We start from the raw sequence: 8,387 nt of genomic DNA, 5'->3' as shown, positions 1-8,387 counted from the left end.
GAAAACAGCTTTAATTACACAGAGATGACTCCTCCAGTCCTCCCTCCTCCACAGACTCACACTCCCCCCTCCGCCCTCCCCACGCCTATCTCTCCCTCTCCACGGGGGAGCACTCCTTGTCTCCTCTCCATTAAGATTGAGAGAGTGAGGGGCGAGGAGCCTGCAGAGACTACCACTTCCACGCATGCAGCAGGGAGCAAATACCATTTTCAGCTTCAAATGTCTTTTCACAGACTCGCTTTATTTCTTTTTTTCTCCCCTCTCCCCCCCATAGATGACACATTTTTTGATCCATGAAGCAAATTAAAAATGATTCATGTGTTTGAGCATGTTTGCGTACACGCTTTCAGAAAAATCCAGCCGGCTGGGTTTTTTTTGGACAAACTTTGGGGAAAGATCCGGAGCTTGTCGACGTCAAAATAAAAGCTTGGACGTTGTCACGTCTTCCTCTCTGTCCTCTGGCACGAGACTTCATTTTCTTTGTGTTGAGGTGGTAACGTCTCCGCTGTCGTCCATTCAAACCTCGATCACCTGAGCACACGCTTCCTCTCCCCACCCGCCCCACCTCGCACTACTAACCAACTGTTATCAGTTAATTCCAGTGAGGGGACGCTTGATTTATGTTTCCTTGGATAATAAAGTACAGTATCGCTAACATGTGTAAAGTGTTCCCCAAGCGCCACCTCTGTCTCCTTGATTAATGCCGATTTAATTAAGCGGCGCGCTAATTAAGCAATAAATAATGACAAGGTGTGCGTTTATGCAAAGATAATAGCAAACCGATACCCGGGAGAAGTTGCCCAATCGGATCACTTCTCTGGACAACAATGGACCGAGATTCAGTGTTTGACCAAACGTGTGTGATAATCATCATAATGTCTATTAGCCCTGAGTCTATTAGAATATTAATTAATACAGTAATAATCACCAGGCAGTCCTGAACAAAAGGAGGCCTTCTGTTTCTTTGTGTGTTTTTGGAAACTTATTTTAGCGGCAGTCCTCCATCGTCACCCAAATTATAACTCAATCGATATTCCAGAAAGTGAGACGTCGTCCTCAACACGGGGGACGTCCGATGGAGCCATTAATCAAATCACAGGCTACTGTCCCCCCAAACTCCACAACCTGAGCCCCGCAGCAGAAAATACCAATTTCCTCCGGGTGAGCGTCAGCAGCACTCGTCGCGAGGCGAGTCAGCTCCTCGCCAAACATCCGCGAGCCGCTTTTCTGATCATCCGGTCACACGCCTACTCGCTGCAAATGTGCTTCGCCTGCCGTTCCCCCGTGTCAAATGTCTCCGCGTACGGACTCCTGATATGTGTATAAGAAGAGCGTTATTTACACTGATTAATGGTCCCCAGCTTTGGCGGGGTGTAAGCTGCTCGCGTCCAGACAACAGTGACAAATAAATCTATCAATCATAAGAAGGATTTTCTAATCCCCGAGCCATCAGACAGAGTTGCAACCTAAACACTTTGTCACGGAGCGAGCGGCCCTCCCATTTGCACACTTAGCGTATAGTTAACACAGCACTTTGAGCGACAGAGCCGCCTCCAGGTCGCCACACAGAGAAGAGAGGTGCTGGAGTGTTTCACATTTTTAAGGAGTTGCAGAAGCAAGATCACACCACAGACATTCATATAAATACAGCTCTGAAGCTGAATCCCACCAGTCCGTCATCAGGAGTGTCAGACGTCGTTAACACGCCCAGGTTTGTTTGTTGTTTTTGTATATGTGATTTTAAATATGCTAAGTAGTTCATTTGTTTCCCGCTTGGCTGTTTTTTAACGATCTGTGGTTTTCACAGAGTGTTTTATTTTGAAGATCTGCTGGATTCTCTATGCTATGTTTGTGTGTCTGACTTCCTGTGCAGATTGATGCTGGCTGCTCGTGGCGTCCATGGAACGTAGAATTTGGCAAGCACGTCCTCTCAGGTTGAGGCGTCTGCTCAGACCCTCCCTGCGCTTGTTTCACCAGCCAATAGGGAGACAGCTAGAGTGTGGACCAGTGTGTCCCTTCGCCCTTTTTGAGCGGGTATATGGTCTGTTTGTAAAACTGCAGCAAGAGTGCGGCGGCCGGGATGTGAACCGGCGTCCCATGGTTCAAAATGCAACACACAGCAATGTACCTAACCATTCGACTGTTGTCACACTGCTGTGCTAGTAAGAGTATTTATAGTATATAAAATATATCCCGTGAATATAAAATTTGGAAAAATCTAAACTACGATAACTCTTTTTAGGATTACTTAGATTAATTATACATAAATAAGCTGGTGTTTTAAATAGGTGACGATTCAAACAGCTGGCTAATATGGTAACTTATTATTATTATGTATTTTAAGAGAGACAGAGACGTGGATCATCGGCAGACCCGAGGTGGGCCGATGTATTAATAAATCATTTAAACGTGTCTTGTTGACGCTGTGATCCTCACACTGACTAGGTATGTAGAATATATAGAGCCCTTACACTGTACACTATTTGAACATTACTATATTATAAATCCAGCAGAGTAACTGTTGAGAGCAGAAAAGCAGAAACATTTTGATTCTCTCGACGCTCCCACAAAATAAATGTCTTCAGCAGAACATTTGAGCGGCGTCTCAACCCAAAAGAGAGAAGTTGAGGTACATTGCACAACGCTAAGTAGAGACATCAATCGGCATCCCGAGTCCTCACGGGTCCATCAGCTCCAGTGTAACAGCATGGCGGTGGATTGCACAACAAGCCCCTGGTTGCTCTCAACCATCTGTGACTGAAAACAAAGACTGTGATCACATTAAAACGCCATAGAGGGAAGAGAGAATGTATCAAACCACAGCACTCTCCATAATCTGCTCACAGGTCTCGGCCATTATACAAACACAGGGCGGATTCAATAAACCCACAACTGCCATTTAATTAAACATTTGGCAGCCAAAATTCAATTAGGCAATAATAGCTCGTTTCCAGAGATGGCTAATATGTTAGACACAGATAGGAAACTCGGGGTTGATATCCTGTGTCAATTCCAATTATTCAGAGCTCCCCTTTAAAGCCGCTTCGCCAGATTATGTAACAACTATTTTCAAAACAGCCACCGTGTGCGTGTCCCTCAGGTGGCGACGAGGCAATGTTATTATTTTTACCTCCTTCCAAGAATGCAAATGAATAGTTGTCATCTCGTGGCGGAGATGGCCGCGCCACCGCTCAGTCCCGTGTGGAAGTCAGAGTAAGTAATGCTGAGGGAAACCTAATAAGATCTTACAGGAGGGGGGAAAAATGATGATTATCTTTAATCACTAACCTGCCTCTAGTGGCGCCACCGCATTATCCAGCACCTTCATTCCTTATAAAAATATCTATCACACACAATACCGGGCCCATGAAAAGAAGCAGCGGCGGCGGCGATGGGAGCAGAATGCCAATGGCCTCATTACTTGTCATCGCACATTGTAACTGGAAATTGCTTCTTTCAGGTTTTGTTTGCTCAGGCAATTACAATAAACTCTCGGCTTGACACGTTGTTTGCACAGATGTAGGACATTAATAAACATGAGCTCTAATCTGAATTATTGAACTGCTCGCCATAATTCTGACAACGGATTTGGAGCCCCTGACGGATGGAGGGACAGGAGGAGGAGAGGCGACGGGATCCCTGGGACATTGCCCCCGCTGGCTGGCCTCATCACCTGAGAAATCCTCTAATTGAATGTGGGAGAGCAGAGCAGCGCTCGGCAGGTTCTGAAAAACTTTAGATACTGCCGACTGCCACCACACAGATTCACAAGGAAACTGATTACACCAATAAGAGGAGGCGACGTCCTCCAGATTGAAGTCCTCCTCTGTAGATATTTACTATCTTGATCATCACGTGTAACGGCTGCAGAATGGATGCTTCAATGTGAAGACACACAGTACACACACACGGCTGGACAGCAACAACCGTGTGAAGAATGGACAGAGTGAGAGTGACGTCACCTGTGGGTTCCCAAAGCTGAAAATATGTTAGCTGTACATCAGCGTGGATCATCAGTGGACCTGATGACGCCTGTGAAACCAATGTCTCCAGGTAAGTGCAACCAATGACTTCAAACTGGCTAATATCAGAACTCTAGGTACGACTGCGGAGCCTGAAGTAATAAAAGGTCAGCAGAGAAGTTTAAGATATATATATATATATTGTACAAAGTTATAAACAGTCATTTACACTGCCTGCCTATCATCGCCGGCTTCCTGAGTGCACAGACGCACGATAATGAGGCACAAAAATAAATAACTTCAAAATAAATAAGTTCATGATGTGTGTGATCTTATCTGGGATGCTGACGGGTCCAAAGATGCCACGGCGGGCCACACCAGGCTCTCGGTCCGGTCACTGCTGACTTCAGGTTCAGGTTCAGAAGATCTCTCATCAAAAAACATTCTATGCAACATACAGAACGCATTAGTCGCTATTATTGCCTCATTTCTGTTTAAACTGATCTCCATCATTCACATGTCACATCAAGTAATAACCACGTGTAAAGGATATGAATGTTGTAATCGTTATGTAAATGAACAGATACACATCACTTCAGATAGGTCAGTGCCAATGGACAATCAATCAATCAATCAATCAATCTGTCGTCATCAACAATTATATATGTTCAATTAAATATATATATTATATATATATATATATATATATATAATTATTTATTTAAGCTTAAGTCTCTTTCTGCATCTTCTACATCAAACATATAATATATAATATAATTTTTATAATATAATAATATATATATAATATATAATATATTATATATATATAATATATATAATAATAATATAATAATATATATACTATATATATATATATATATAACGGCGCCTGTGACGTGTGACTGCTGCTAAGCAACCGTTACCAAGGCGACGAGCTTAGCCGAGTTAGCAGCAGAGCTAAAAACCAAAGCTAGCGATTAGCGATCTTTTATAAACACATAAAACGACCTGAATCCGAGTCTGTGTGACACCAAACACCGAACATCAGGGTCACGGCTCCGAACATCAGGGTCACAGCTCCGAACATCAGGGTCACGGCTCCGGTTAGAAGAATTTAAACTAAACTAAACGAAATAACGGCGCTAGCACTGTTAGCATTAGCATCCTTACCGGAAGCTATCTCGGTGAGCGCGCGAACTCTCTCTCAGCTTTCGACCTGACAAACAAACAATATAAATATAAATAAAATAAATATAAATATTTACACTCATTATTCATTCATTTAGCTGCTATAAGACTTTATACTGGAGATTTACATACCAGAGTGTAGTGTCTTCTAGTTAATTCACAGCGTGTGTGTGTGTGAGTGTGTGTGTGTGTGTGTGCGCCCCCTCTGGTGGAGTAGAGGATTGCACTGCAGTACCACATTAATCCTGCAGAACTTTAAACCTTAATATAATGTGAACAGAGACCAAAACTGTAAGCATGTTGATTTCTGCTGTTGGACATTTGAACATGGGGACTTATGGAGACTGACTCTCTTCTGGAGCTAGCTTCAGGTGGACATTTGACACTTGCATGTTCAAAGATAAAACATAAAACAATTAACCGTATTAAAAGAGCTCCACATGCACAGAGATGCAGCAGAAACAGAACCCAAGCCGTCAGGACTTCCTTTCAGGGTTTGAATGATCATTTACAAACTCTGCTGTACACGCTGCACGTGAACCGACGTGCAGACGAAGTCTGGGGCTTTTCTTTCCACCAAAAGCTGCTTGTCCTTTACTTTCCTTCAAAGTTTCAGCCTAAAAACGCTGGAGACCCGGCAGCTTCCCAGGCAGGCGTGCGGTGGGAATATCTACAAGAAGAATGCAGGAATAGCATTTTTTTTTTGTCAGAGGAATCTTAAGATGTTCAAAAGGCATAGCAGAGGGAGGGCCTGGCTATTCTAGAAAAATCAAAAAGACTATGCGGACTTTGATCACCTGCATCTCATTCAATGCAAAATTACTGCGCCGGGGTCCTCGGCTTCTCGACATGTGAGCAAGATGGAAGCTTATTATACTGTACACAGAGGCAGACAGTGAAATGAAAGAGGTCTTTTGTCAGTTCTTTGATTACAGTGAGGCATTGTGACTGTTAAGCAGACTACCAGCAATTACAAGAGCCAGGGCGAGCGGCGGCGGCAGAGTTTAGAGGGGAGAGGGACGGAGACAGACGGTAGAAAGAAATGATCCCAAACATCTCAGCCCTCTTCTGCAAACACAAGCGGAATCAGCCGTGAATGATGATTCAGGCATGCGCGGCTCATGAAAACGCCACTTCAGGAACAGATCCAGCTGCACGCAGGCGGCTCGGGTGTTCGCCGTGGGTAAACTCGGCTGATTTGTACTCTTTGATTCCACAGTGAGCAGCATTAGCTGAGAAAGATGAGGCCTTGCTCGAGCGTCTCCGTGTTCAGGCCTCCCATCCTCCCTTTCTGCCATAAATATTGACAAAGAGCGTGAGCCATCGGCCCGTCACAGGTTGTTAAAAGCAAAGTTTATTGTGCGTTCGCTGTCTGTGAGTGTACAGTACGTGTGTGTGTGTGTGTGTGTGTGTATTTGCATGCACATTAGCATATCAGTGTTTACTCCAGAAGTTACTGTGAAGCGCCCGTTTCTCCTTGGGGAGAGCTGCTTGGCAAACACCTCGGAGTAAACAAGACAACCAGTGACAATATGCTAATGGAGCGATTCATTATTCTGCCGCAACAAGCTCCGCCTCACCAAAGACACCTCAGATCTCCGACATCTCCATCACATCGCCGCATTTAGGATCCGAGCTCAACAGTGCTGCTCCACCCCTCCCGCCGCTGCCTGATTAATATCTCATCAAGCGCTCCACTTTTCCTCTGAGCGGGCCCCATCAGTCATGTGGCTCAACCATGTTTCACTTCTGACAGTATCAATCTTCCCAGATTGCACCGAGGTGATGTTCGTTTAAAAAAAAAAAAAAGTGGCAGCAGATAAAGTTGTTCACCTTTTAAATCTCTGAGATGGATGCCCGATTTGACAGAGGTGCCCCCCAAAAGTACCGCGCTGCGTTCGAGTGCGTTGATGAAGACGTTTGAAGCCACCATGACCACGAGCGGCTGGATGAACCAATGGGAGGGATCGGATCGCAATAAGGTTCCCTCTTAATTCAATTGGACAACAGATTAGATTTATTAACTCCACAAATATTTACTTTGTTGCCGGTGGCCTAAACTCATTACTCTTCTATGGATTTCTCCTCCTACACATTCACTGCTGTAAGTTAATAAAAGTGCTGTTCACAATCATTTCCACGAGCGATGCCGAGCAAAAGAAGACCTCTTAATGATGCACACATATGATAGAAGCACCGCGAGCTCGTATTGATTTACCAACAGACTGACTGTAAACGTGACAAAGCGTCTGAATTAGCCCCAAAATGTCAAGAGATGTGTGTCGAGCGGGGTGCATGCACCATGTGTGACCAAGCAAACCCAAATTATGAATGAAGAGAGGAGAGCACAGACTGTCTGTGGGAGCTGGAGCTTCTTTAAATGTGTTGTTTCCAGAAAAACAGAAATGTATCAGTGTCACATTTGCATGTTGGAATAATGTTAAAGGAGTGCTGAGAGCGGGGAAACTGGGGTATGACTCATCTACACGAGCATGGAGCTGCAAGAAAGCAAGAACCACGTCCGACCCGCTCTCACTGATCAGCTGGCGGGACACTTAAGTCCACCTGAGACTAACTTATCACATCATAACGTGAAACTTTTCACGTTTTAACAAGAAATTATCGCGATATATCGGAACGTATATCAGCTTATATAAACCCCGTGGCAGAGTGGACATGTGGAGCCTTCACCCAGAGTTTAAACTCAGATTTTCTTTCCCATCATTTATTTTCTAAGAGCGTTTTCAGATTGTTTGTTTAACTCAAAGTATTAATGAACTGCACATCTGAAGAGTCCAGAGGGGGGAAGGTAAATCAGGTGATGCTCACCATCTTCCAAAGAAGATTTCCAGGCGTTTCCAGCTCCTGAGACACAACTCATAATTCATCAGAGCACCGGGGTAATTTATTTCCCTTGGTTTTAATATGTTACAGACGAGTGCTCGTGTGTCTTTCTGCCGTCGGAGCTTTACAACACGGAGGCCAGGCGTGTAGCGCGCCACGCTACAGCACGCTGCTGCACGCCGTACAGCCAATACCTGTGGTGCCTTTCATGGTTCAGGGCCCTCTAATTTCAACGGGAAGTTGCACATATTTCATGGATACATCCCTGCATCAGAGGGGAGGACGAGGAGGGAGGGAGGTGGTGGTCTCACACAGGAGGAGGCTGATGATGGACTGTACCTCTTCTTACTGTGCATCGCAGGCCGTCCACTTCACAACAGAAGGTTCTGGATC

At 44.7% G+C, this 8,387-nt stretch overlaps 1 long non-coding RNA gene across 1 annotated transcript; it reads right to left on the bottom strand.

Moving 5' to 3' along the window:
• Positions 1 to 4,253: 4,253 nt before the first annotated feature.
• On the bottom strand, positions 4,254 to 5,341 carry LOC113748284 (uncharacterized). The gene is made up of 3 exons (XR_003464223.1): positions 5,283 to 5,341; positions 5,133 to 5,178; positions 4,254 to 4,407 (listed from the first exon to the last, which is right to left on the bottom strand). It is a non-coding gene; the product is annotated as an uncharacterized LOC113748284 (long non-coding RNA).
• Positions 5,342 to 8,387: the final 3,046 nt, after the last annotated feature.

This window comes from Larimichthys crocea, chromosome XIX (genome assembly GCF_000972845.2).
Source record: "Larimichthys crocea isolate SSNF chromosome XIX, L_crocea_2.0, whole genome shotgun sequence".
NCBI classification, from domain to species: domain Eukaryota; kingdom Metazoa; phylum Chordata; class Actinopteri; family Sciaenidae; genus Larimichthys; species Larimichthys crocea.
This window is presented reverse-complemented; position numbering and strand designations above follow the sequence as displayed.